General features: G+C 35.5%; 1 long non-coding RNA gene across 1 annotated transcript; it reads right to left on the bottom strand.

The window, feature by feature from the left end:
- Positions 1 to 65: 65 nt before the first annotated feature.
- LOC124172211 lies at positions 66 to 8645 on the bottom strand. Its single transcript, XR_006868080.1, has 3 exons — positions 8606 to 8645; positions 8359 to 8496; positions 66 to 86 (listed from the first exon to the last, which is right to left on the bottom strand). It is a non-coding gene; the product is annotated as an uncharacterized LOC124172211 (long non-coding RNA).
- Between the last annotated feature and the right edge of the window lie 4418 nt (positions 8646 to 13063).

Below are 13063 nucleotides of genomic sequence, written 5' to 3'. Positions count from 1 at the left end.
GAATTCTTTTCAATCACATCTTGAATGCAACCCTTAGTCTCCACAGAAGGCCCCGAATTGTCATGAGCTGCCCCTCCTTCAAAACTCTGCAGAAAAAGTAAGAGAGAAAAAATTCATCTTCTTAAAAATACATATATGGGATGCTCTAAAGCAATACGAAAAAGGATATTCAACATAACGTCCATGATTTCATATACAAATGGAGTGGTGTCAGCGTGCCTGTTAATCAAGTTTTGGGTCTGGTAAATATGGATCTCTGTTGTCGAATAAGTAATGTCTCAGTTGGTGGGGCAAAAAACATGTTTGTGCTTGTTGATGATTATTCCAGGAAGCCATTTTGCTATTTTTTTGAAATCCAAAAGTGAAGCATTTGATAGATTCAATGAATTTAAAGCCTAGGCTGAGAACAGGACAGATATAAGGATTAAGATTGTAAGATCTGACAATGGTCTTGAATTACCTAATCAAAAGTTTGATTCTTTTTAAGGGTACATGGAATAGAGCATCAGACTAGCACCCCATATACCTTTGAACAGAATGGTGTGGCAGAACTTGCTAATCACACAATATGTGTAATGACTAGATGCACGTTGTTTGATTCAGGCTTACCAAAGGGTTATTGGGCTGAGACCTGTAACACTGCAGTCTGCATTAAAAACCTTGTACCACATAGAGCTATTCAAGGTAAGGCTCCACAAGAGTTGTGGGGAGGAAAAATTTCATCATTCAAACATTTAAGGGTTTTTTGGTGTCCTGCATATGATCATGTTCCTGATCAGAAAAGAAATAAGGGGGATGCTAAGGGGAAAAGGTTAATTTTGTTATTGTGAAACCAGAAAAGGTTATATAAAAGTTGATCCAAATAATACCTCAAAAGTCATTAGGGCTAGACATGTTTTGTTAGAAAATTATACGAAGCCTAATGTAGGGGATGAAAGTGTACCCATTAAGGGTAAGAATGATGCAGTGTACTATTTTTTATAATTTTATCCTAGGAACGAATCTAGTTTGCCTTTAAATAATGTTAAGTCAATTGGGTTTAATGAGATTAGAATGGAAGGACCAATGACAGAAAATCAAGATTGTGTTTTGGATGGGGAAGTAGACTCCAATAACGATGTCCTCGGTATTGAAATTTGTGGTGAATCCATTGAAGTCAGGGAATCCAGTAGTGAGAGAGAGAGAAAATACCCTCTAAGAAATAGGACCCCTAAGCTTTACCCTGACTTTGCACCTTCATTTTTAGCTTCGAGTAGTTCTGAAAGTGGCATAGATCCTATTTCCATCGATGAGGCCTTGGCTGGCCCAGAAAGGTCATACTGGAAAAGGGCACTGGATCAGGAAATGCAGTCCTCTAAGTGTAAAAAAGTGTGGGACCTGGTGACCTTGCCAGATGGAGTAAAAGCTAAAGCTTGTTGAAACTCATCTCATATTATGGCTTTGTCACAAAATCCTTGGAGCCAGGAAAAGGCCTTCCAATCGTCCCATTCACAGAAAATTCTCATTACCCCTGGAATATCATGCTCATGCAAAGTATCCTAACATCCTTCTTTTCAAGTTACAAGCGTGTACTTTAGATAGAGATTTAGGGTAAAAATTATCACTGCTTAATGAACATAAAAACTATATTTTGTAATGCTGAATTTGCTTCCGCAATAATAATTTTCAGAGAAGTTGCGTTTATAAGGATAAAATCACTAACTAAAAATTTTACACAGTGGTGTCTCAGAAACTGAATTGGAAGGTGTTTATTTTGTTGATGACCTCTTTATATATGTAAACATGCCGTATTGAAGAAAATATTCGGTCTAATATGAAGACATTTAGCTTCTAAATAGATTAGTCTCCGATAACCATAGCCTTACTCCATACGGCATATGATATTTCTGACAGAAGATAGGCAGTTTTGTAAAGCTAGGATTTGCTTAAATGAGAATAGATAAGCATGGCTATGCTTTTTGCCTAGTAAAATTACATTTACGATACTTACATGTTTCAAACAATAGTTACAGTAAAGAAATATAAAAAAACTCAAATAAAAAAAATTGTTCTGAGGTTGTAAAACATAAGAACCTGACCACATAACATTGATCAAGGGTAAATTCCATTATTAAAAAGCTTTTCAAAGCAAAGAAAATTGATAATAAACAACAATAACTCCTTGCATGAACAATGAAACTACCAAAAAACATAATGATTTGGATAGAGACCATAACCCGTCAGTTCCCAAGCTCAGAATATTTAGTATATTAATGTTAATTTGATCATTTTGAGCTAAAATCATCTCCATTAGGTGGTTAAAGTTGTTTTTTGAGCATTTGTTGCATTGGTTTTAGAACAGGAGGGGTGTCACCCTCAGGTGACGTTGGGCAATAGCCATCTAATTTTGAATGAATAAAATATCAGAGGATTTTCAAGATTTATATTAATTTTATTTACACTCATTTGTAGAACAAGAAATCATGAAAGCTACATAATTTTTAACATGTATTCTGTGCAACACACATGAAATGCGTGGATAAAAAATAAAAAAGGCACTTTTGAACCTAAAAACAAGAAAAGTGATTTTTCCCTGAATTTATTTTCTCCCATGGAAATCATACCAGCAATGAATATGAAGGCCAACTTTACACTTTTTGCGCATAATCCTTGTCCTCTGGTAACATTTAGCACAACGACGTTGAGAACAATACTATTTGACATGTTCATCTACATCATCACAAAGCCGAACTTCAAGGGGAATTCTTGCGGCCACGGCTCCTTCCGCTGTACATTGCGAAGGTGGTTTTTTTTATAGTCCACAATGTACCTGCACAATACTTCTTCTGAAGTCACAATATGAAAATTCTTCAGTTGTGTTTTCTTTGAACACTCTCCAAGCATTTTAGTAGGACGCTCTCCAAGCATGGTAGGCTGCATCTGGCCCAAAGGCAAACAGGGGAGAGCACCACTTTTTTTCTTTGTAGCTGACTCTCAAGGAGTGTAGGTTTTCATCAAATCTTACCACTCCCCCCCATATTTGTATTGTATTTTCTAACTGCATGTGTGCAGGATACTTGAATTCAACATCTTCTTCCTTGAACAACACCCACTTTGTCCGCTGCACTCACTGGACTTGCGATATGGCAGTTGGATGCAATAGTAACAATGCTATTGTCATGCCACTTTACGACAGAAAGATCACACATGACTTTCAGTGAAAGCGAGCCTCTCTTTTTTTTCTATAGCAAAGGAGATGGTTCTAGAGGGAATTTATCCAGCCTATTCTACCTAATAGTGCCAGTTCCACCTGTTTTGAGCTCTGTTAGCCTGGATATTAGAGGAAAGCTAGAAAAAAATTATCAAAGTACAAATTGTATGGTCCGAAATCCGAAGGTAATCTACTCTGCATTTCCAAAACTACAGCACCGATCAACCCAAATTCCGGTCGCAGAGGATGCTGCGCAGCTTTCGCTCCTTGATAGGGTTCAAAGGAAACTAAATACCCAAATCGCGTTGCACAAGACCACACCTTGTAGCCAAACCGCAACGGTTTTCCATGCATGTGCTGTTTAGTGCTATGCCGTCCGTAATAAGGCACCATGGTTTTGTCTATAGAAATATGTGAGGATGCAACATATTTGAAATTTTCAATGAAATTTTTGTTCAAAAATCTAAAATATTCATGCACTTTTCCGAATTTATCTCCTGTTGGCAGGTTCATATTATCACAAAGATGTAAATAGTTCTGGAGTTCAAAAAACCGGTCACGCCGAGTACAATTCGCAATAAGAGTATTGTGGGTGTCAGACTTTGTTTCCCAAAGCATTCGAATGTACTTCGACGTTAGCTAGCCTGTTAGTAGTAATAGAGCAATGTATACTTTTAATTCCTCTGACGTCAAAATAAAAGTATGGTTCCTTTGCAAGGCGTACAAGTTAGGCATTTTAACAATATGTGAAATGATTTCGTCACCGTGCATGGAATCAAAGCACTGAACTGGAGACTGATTTGTGAACTTCATTCACCTGCTGCTCGGAATCTCCTCTACCACTTGGAACAAAGTTTTCTTTACGCTAGTCCAATTTATCTGTACTCGTGCGCCATTACTTATTTCTTTGGTGGCTTTCGCTCCACTATTGTCCCACCGACATCGGATGGTAGACTTTCAAATGAAGATTCTCCCGAATCCTGTATTAGTGATATTTAATGAACAATGTAAGCTAAAATATTCATTCATAAAAATTTGCTTTAGAAGTACCGATGTTTTTCAGAAGAGTCCCTAGATAAATGTTATCTTACATCATTCACAGAAGTATACGAGTGAATGCTTATTTCCACTAGTGAGCGAAGTATCCTTGGTGGCAAATTATTTATATCTGCCACGGTTTCATCACCACACTCTTCCTCAGTAACATCTCCATCTTCCTTAGGAACTAAAATAATATCAGCGTGATCCAAATTATCACTGTGGTGATCAGACTGCAATATTCTAAAATTTCGTGCGGTTGTGAGCTAAAAGAGCAACATTAAATATTATCAATGCAAATAAAAAAATTGATTAAAATATTTTTAATTAACACCATATGCACAGTTATAAAATAAAAACTCATAATATTAAATTATGAAAATACCATGAAATTCCGTATATTTTACCCAGAATTTTAGAATACACTACACACAACAGTAAGCATAGAAATAATAAAATAATTCCGTATAAATACATAGTTCCACTAAAAATTGTTGACATGAAAATTTTCCATCAAGCTCAGAGAAACAGTAAATAGTTTTAAGTATTAGCAGGGAATAAATCCGCTTGAATATTTAAGATATTCAATATGAGTGAAATGGAGAGTTTGAAAACGTTCCATGAAGCCTTTCCCATAAATGCAGTCTATCAAGATGCTTCACTTCCCAACGTCACCTGTAGGTGACATCAAAAATTCGAAGTACCTCATTTGCTATAGGAATGAAATTTTTCAATGTATTTTATTTTATGTAAGAACTTACATATACTTAGTCATCAAAACTAAAATAATAATATCATTTACGTACCTCTTCTGAAGTTTACAGGCCATAACAGTAGGTCTTGTCACTAAAATCCACACACAACCTCATTGACTTCTATTCAAATGCGTACTGAAGACTCCTCTGTCGCTGAAAAAAATACGATAATCCAATACGTGGTGCAGAAAGGCTCAAAGAAATGTAACAAAAACATACCGTGCCCCTAAGATTACATTGTTACATTTTGTGTGTTCACAAAAGTGTGTCACCTGTAGGTGACGTCGGGCGTTGCCGGGATAAACCAGTTCTTAGTTCCATACACAGATCTACCTACTCATGAGAGCGTTTAATTTATTTAAAAAATCATACTAACGTATCCTTATATGAATACAGCATTACGTTTCCTTAGATTTCTCTAATGAAATGAATCAAGTAAGAGTTCCTTTACATTATTCTAATAGAATTTGCTCCATTGAAGTTAAATCACTTCTTACAACTGTATAAGACTGAAGTTAATCATTAAAAGCCGTTGACAAAAATAGGAGATAACAATGCAGATAACTATTATGAGGAAAGAAGATTTGTAAAAATTATTTTATGTTAATGTCGACTATGGCTGTTTAACGAAGGCATAGGTAATTGATTACAAGTAAAAAATGGGATCCCCTGAGGCAACCTGATATCAACATTAAGTATCTCTAAGACTCAAATGGAGGCTTTGTGCAAGTGATGTCAAGAAAGAAGATGACACCTTTTCTATTTGAAAGTAGACAATTAGATATGAATACTGTTGAAGGGTTTTGTCCATATACGCCCGGGTTTGAGGGAAAAAAGCATTTAACATTTAAAAAATACAATCACATTAAATTTAATTAAATAATATGGCTCATTGTTTCAAAGCCAGTTTTGCCCAGTGGTAGCATACCGCACTTTCATTTTGAAGGACCAGGGTTCGAGACTCGGAGAGAGTATATTTTTTCCAGTCTGCCACCGCCATTTTTTGTCATCTTTTCCATCTTATTCAGATTTGTTGCTTTCTGACGTTATACATTTTTTTACTTGACTGCTTCTTGAGAATAAGCCCTATATTGACACTGATATCGCCAAGATTCATCCAAGCAGGAGTGGTAAAACTGTGGTACTGGCATCAAAATGAAGGGAACTTATTTTCAGAGCAAAAGATTTGAAACATACTGTCTTTGAAGAGTTGCCCAGTTTCCATATGGGAGAAAGACATAAAATCAGGGAAAACGAACATTGACAAGCTTGAAATGATCGACAGATGGGTATACAATCGCTTTGTGGAAGCCAGGAACAGGAATGAACTGGTGTGGACTTCACAAGAATAGGCTATTTCAGGGTGATTTCATCACATATCTCCAGGATTTGAATTCTCAGCCAGTGCTTCATGGGTTGCATCTTTCAAGAAGAGACACCGAAACGTGCAATGCAAAAATACATGTCAACGAGCGAGCGTCTGTTGAAGAAATATTGCACAAAGCAAAGTAACACACTCATACACAACAGAGTATGATATTATGGCCTAAGAAAAACTGCTTTCTAAAGTTTTTATTGTGTGTGTCATAACCTGGTAGTGATGATGTGTCATAACCTGGTGGTGAAAAGACAGCCATTAAAATTATAATGCCAGCTATCCCAAAAATATACAAGGAAAGAAGACCTTCCCATTCAAGTAGTTCATTCCAATTTCTACCCCAAAAATTTTTCCATGCACTTCAAATTCATTAAACAAAATAGATCTTCAAAATGAAACACATCCCATTCCCTATGCCATGAAGCTATTTACAAAAAAAACTTGTATACAAATAATAAGAATATTCAAAAAAGTTAACCGAAAAAATACATGATGAATCAAAATCATCACCTCATATTTTTAAGGCCTGTTTACACCAGACAATATCATACGTAAGTTAATGTGTGAATGCATGAGTAATGAATGCAAGGACCAAATCAGACAGGTTCTATTTTCTATTCATGCATTCGCACAAGTTGGGTGTGTTACCCAATGCATTCTTGTGTGCATTTCTGGATTCATTTATTTTAGACAATAATTAGCATAGGTAAAGTCATGGAGTAAACAGACCTTTAACCATGAACCATAATGTAACAACCCCTACCAATTTAAAAAGAAATACAGTGTTTAATATCCCCAGCCACAATTATTACGATTCTTACATGGGAAAACATCTCAATACATAAAATATAGTATTTCACAACGAAAAAAATCTCTTAAAATTAGGATACCTATAGAAATGTACCCATTTTTACAGTGTAACAACTAAAATTCAAACTCTCAATAAATAAAAATCACACTCAATAAATAAAAAACACATGTTTGGGTACATGATTCTTGATAGCACTAAAATCACGAACACAAAATATTATTATTGAAGAATCGTTTCATTAACGGTTTATAAAAGCAAAGACATAAACATTTGATAAACAGCTGACAAAGATAATTTTAGCGAATAATATTGTTATCAAATCAATCAGATATGTTACAAATTTAAAAAATGCATAGGCTTAATATTGTAACATTGCAACGAACCATCAGACTAAATAGCCAGGTATGTACAATAAATTTTCTTAACCTGTTCTAAACATTTTCGATCGATTCGTTGAAATATTTCAATCGATATATCTTCGTGAATTACATCTTAAAAATGATAAATAAACTTCTTTAAGTCCGCTAGTGCGATTCTATAAATTATCTTCACTGTAAGTGTTGGAATTTAAAACCAAACAGCAGGTAAAAAGCAAAAGAAATACATCGAAAACATATTCCACAAAAATGTTCATATTCATTGATATCTTTTTTGAGTTGGTCATTCACATTCACAATACAAAAAGAAAAAAACGACTTCACTCGTCACCATTGAGAAACCAACTGCGAGTTAACTAATACCTCGTCAGGATTAACTAATTCGGAAACACTATGTGGGACATTGGACTCTTTTCACTGCTCAGTTGATCATGCACAAGGGCCTTTAGCACCATCTACTGTTGTTCATTAATAAATTTAATACCCCATTAACTTTTGATGCCTAATCAAAGCGATTTTTAACAAACGTTGCACGTACCAGTTCGTTACAGTCATAAATCATGTCGTGGCCAGTGATTCATCAAATACACAATGAAGTTACTTTTTCAAGTTACTGTTATAACCAGTTCTACCAACAAATACAAACATCTTGCTATATTTTTCATTCCCGTTGATATAAACTTAAAACTACTAATACCGGGCAGCACGATACATTATCACAAACAAGTTAATATCAGTTTGCGAGAAAGATTTAACATCATGTGGATGTTACACGAGGCTTCCAATGAAAAAAAATAAGAAGCACTCACCCTGAAGTTATTTCTGGACGAAATTTTTCTCAGTTCTGCGTCCGATTCATGACAAATATTCCTGAAATCGTAGAATTTGATGAGCTTTTTTAAGCACCGTGGACATAAAGTTGCAGGCAGGCCATCTCCCACAGCAACCTAATAAAAGGAATTTGCAAGAGATGTCAGACGTACCGTGGAACATATGTTCATGGAACGGTATAAAACAAGAGGCAAGGAAATCGATAACATGTAACCCGCCACTTACTTTTAAGTCGACTAAATCATATAAGGCATCCTCTACAGTTGTCTGGCTTGCTACAATAGAAGTGAATATGTTATAATAATAATCATTTTTCTTCATGCAAAGTCTGCACGGGGTGCCCTCGGAATTCCTGTACACAGACTCTGAGTAATTCCCAGTGGTAGCATTCATGGTTTCACAGCAATAACTAATTCAGTCTCTAAACCAATTCACTCCTCAAGCAAAGCATCCACACAGCACTCAGTGATTACTAATTCCCAATAAATTGCGATCATTTCCATTACGTACACCAATGCAAAAACATTGGAATTATTAAGAAAAAGGGCGTGTTCAGCTCACATTTAAATATGACCTCAAAAAGAACTCACGTCGCAGCAGAGTAATCAGCAAATATTTCAACGAATTCCATGTTTATTGACGCACTACATTATAATAGACCAAATAAGCAGGATTTAGCTCAGATACCGAACTTAAGTTGCATATTTTAGCGGTAGAGGATATTGTACGCAGTAGGCCTACAATCGATAAATGAGGTATTTGCAACGATGAGTGATAAATTATTGAGCTTTATAGCAATATTTTAGACATAAATGTTTTATTAATTTTTATAATACAACTTTCAAGATATTTTGTACCCTTTATCATATGTAAAGACCGCAAATGAACTGTGACCAGCTGTGACCGTGTGGAAGCTGAAGTCGGCCTTATATTCAGTTTCTAGCCTAAGCATTGAGTAATAATGAAATATAAACTATAATACTACCAATAATTGAAAGAAAATTCACGAATGTAAATTAAATGTACTTTTTTTTTCAAATGGAAAGAAAATTGTCTTGAAACTCGGATGTCAGGCCTGTTCTATAGGTGCGCTGTTTGCGGATAAAATAATAACTAGGTATCATCGATTCTATGTTGAGGCTTGATTGCATGTTCTTGTATTAACAAATAAACGTTGCGGATCGATCTTGTCGTGCATGTTGTGTTCGTAAGAATTATAATCATGTCTGAAATTGTTGAAAATAATCTCAGCCCATGCTATTGAGTGGTGAAATGTCTCTTAGGCGACTGTTGTTTGTTGTTGGCGTCGTTGGTCCTTTCGTTGAGCTTAATAATCATAGGCATTTTCAATTTCAAACATCAACGTAGTGAATGTAGTTTCCTTGTGTGATTTTGAGGTCTTTGTCGGTGAGCAGATGATGTCTTTGACGATATAACTGATTTAAACAGTGAATGAGATTTTGAAATGAAAAGATGAGTCGCACCAGTGGGATTTTCACGGAATCTTCAGGAAGGAATTGCAGACTTTGTATAAAAAATCATGAATTTTATTATAACATATTCACTTCGAATGTGGCATGCAATATAGCTGTAAAGGATGCCATACATGATTTAGTCGGCTTACGCGTGAGTGGCATATCAAATGCAATCGATCTTCTTTGGTGCTTACTTCATTTTGTTTTTTCCAAGATAAATACGACTTTGTTGACGCATAATTTGTTTATTAATGTCTCAGATTGCTGTGGGAGATGGCCTGCCCACTACCATGTGTCCTCTGTGTTCGAAGAAACTTACGGAATTCAGCGTGTTCAAAAAGATTTGTTTAGAATCAGACGCAGTTCTTAGAAAAAGTTTGCAGAGTAATTGTTGCAGGGTGAGTACTTATCCTTTTTTCTTCTTTGATGGCTGGCGTAGTGTAGGCATGGCAGAGTTAGAGGTGACACTCTTCGGTATTTGTCGACTACAGTAGGAATGTAGAAAGATAATTTTTGCGGACTGAAATAGTTATGGTATGAAGTTTTGAGGATAAACTATATTGTAATCGATTAACTTCTTGGTGGCACAATTGGAGAAATATAATGTTATATAACTACCGGTGGCCATTTAATCGAACACTCACTAAAAAGGTACTTCGATTAACGGTCGAAAGATAATTTAGCATACATGTTGTTAATATACAGTAAAAGGTTACATGAAAGGCCCTCGTCCATGATACACGGAAAAGTGTAATATGTCCAACATCCCATAAACGGTTTCTCCCTATAAGTGAGCCCTTGGCAAGATGCTATTTATGTAGCAGTTGGTTTTTCAGTGTCAAAGACTGAAGACATGTCGTCTTCTGGCAAAACTTAGTGTTTACTATACAATAATATTCGGGAAGAATGGGATTTAAATTTACCATTTATCAACGTAGAAAGGCAATCCACACACTTGGCTCTGGGTCATTCCATTTCAAATCTACCAGGCCATGACGCCCACCGATTCGGATTTTCTTGGAACTTGCCATGGCCATACATTCTGGTTGATATAATTAGAAATTGTGTACAATTTTAGCCTCCAGGTGTCTATTGTTGATGAAATATTCACTGCATGAATGACTTCATGCAGTGAATATTTAAGGATTATCGTGGGATCATTATGGACCACTTAGCTTTAGAAAAAAATGTCTTGTCATCTCCCAGGAGTGGAGTTATGTATGAAAATAAAAATCACCATGTGTTGCACGTTGCGGCACTCAAGGGGTTACTCCCAAATTTGGATTGCTCATATTTCATTTACAATTGAAAATTGGAGGCAAATATTATACACAATTTCTAATTATACCAGGATGTATGACCATGGAAAGTATCTGGAAAATCTGAGTCTTTGGGTGTCATTTGGTCAAAATATTGGTTGATTTTATATGGAATGACTCCTCTACCATAGTCCTTTTATTTAAGAACGAAGAATTCTCTGACCGTTTGCTGCTAAATAATAATAGGTGAAAGAACTTGAAAATAGTTTGTGGATCGGTTGTTAAATATAGTCCCGAGTGCATGCAAACATGTTATATTTCTTTTTGGTGACCTCTCCTTTGGGTTTAACTATGATCTTATGAGGCTAAGGTTACGTACTACTAAAACCATCTTAGAAAAATTTGAGAAATTGGTTGTTTATTTTCAAGTCATCTTATATGAATAGATGGTGGGTACAATGAAGTAGTAGCAATTTACTACACTGAGTGATACTTTCGTACGCTAAATGACGAACTTGTGTCATTTCTATTATGAAGCGATTATTCTTACTTCGTAGTACAGACTCAACTGACTGAATCATTGTTGGCCGAGATCGCTTGTTTATATATTACAGCGAATGGGGAACGCCACTTTGGGAGTTCCTGGAATATTCCCGATTTTCCCTACTGCATGTAGGGAAATGTCGCAATTGCAATGTAGCAATTTACTACACTGAGTAATACTTTCGTACACTAAGTGACGAACTTGTGTCGTTTCTATTATGAAGCGATTATTCTCACTTCGTAGTACAGACTCAACTGACTGAATCATTGTTGGCCGAGATCTCTTGTTTATATATTACAGCGAATGGGGAACGCCACTTTGGGAGTTCCTGGAATATTCCCGATTTTCTCTACTGCGTGTTGTGGCGGATATTGCGCCACAAAGGCAAGATTTGACAAAGCATTAGGAATTAATTTTAGTATGCAAAAATTATCCATGAAAATATTTTCATCAGAAATTTAAAATTAGAAAAAAATCAGGAATTTTGATGTGATGTATCTTTTCTGTAGCTGTTAAGTTAATTTGTAAATACTATTTTCCAATATTTGAATATCATTTTAATATTCACATCAATTTTGATTGATTACATCCCAAAATATATTGCTAAATGCATAGATAAGATTCATTCCTGTTCATGCCTTTTATGAAATTATTTGTTTCTGTAAATAATTTAATAGATGAACACTATCCTGTTTTAAAAATGCATCATAATTTGTTAAAGTATTCTATTAATATTATTGTTAACAAGTTTATTTTATATATTATGTTAAATTATATTGTGGTTAAAGTTTAAATATGACCTTAGTATTATTAAGTTACCTGTACCTTGGTTGTTACCATTGTTGGGAAATACTTTTTTTTTGGTACTGAGATGCTTATCCTACGTAACAGCCTTAAAAATCTTGGCTAAGGATATGGTGTGCAGATGGTTACCCAGGAATTGCACCGGGCCAGATTCTTCAACTCAATTTTCTATGAACCAGTTGCCCAGGTGCCCTGATGACGATGGACAACTTGTTCATCGAAACTTTGGCTGATTGTTAGATGGAGTTTGATAACCTGACCCAGTGGAATTCCTGAGTAACGTTACACAGTACTATACACTGGGAAAACCTGTGATAATTCTTTATATGCTTTGCATGCCTGGCAGGTTTATTGCATTCTTAATTTTTTTTGGGCTACCAATTTGAATGAGGTGTACGGAACAGAACAAATAATAATCAGATGGTACAATGTCTGGGGAATGTGGCTGGTGCGTTCAGCCTTTGTTTTACAGTGTTTCCAAATAGGTTTTCATGTTTAATGTTTTAGGTTTTCTAACATTAGCTCAAGCATTTTATGCTGTTGAATCACTGTAGAATGATTGGGAACCCAAGTTTCTTGCTTAATATTGAATTCCCAATAC

The sequence above is a fragment of the Ischnura elegans genome (assembly GCF_921293095.1).
Source record: "Ischnura elegans chromosome 13 unlocalized genomic scaffold, ioIscEleg1.1 SUPER_13_unloc_1, whole genome shotgun sequence".
In the NCBI taxonomy this organism is placed as follows: Eukaryota; Metazoa; Arthropoda; class Insecta; order Odonata; family Coenagrionidae; genus Ischnura; species Ischnura elegans.
This window is presented reverse-complemented; position numbering and strand designations above follow the sequence as displayed.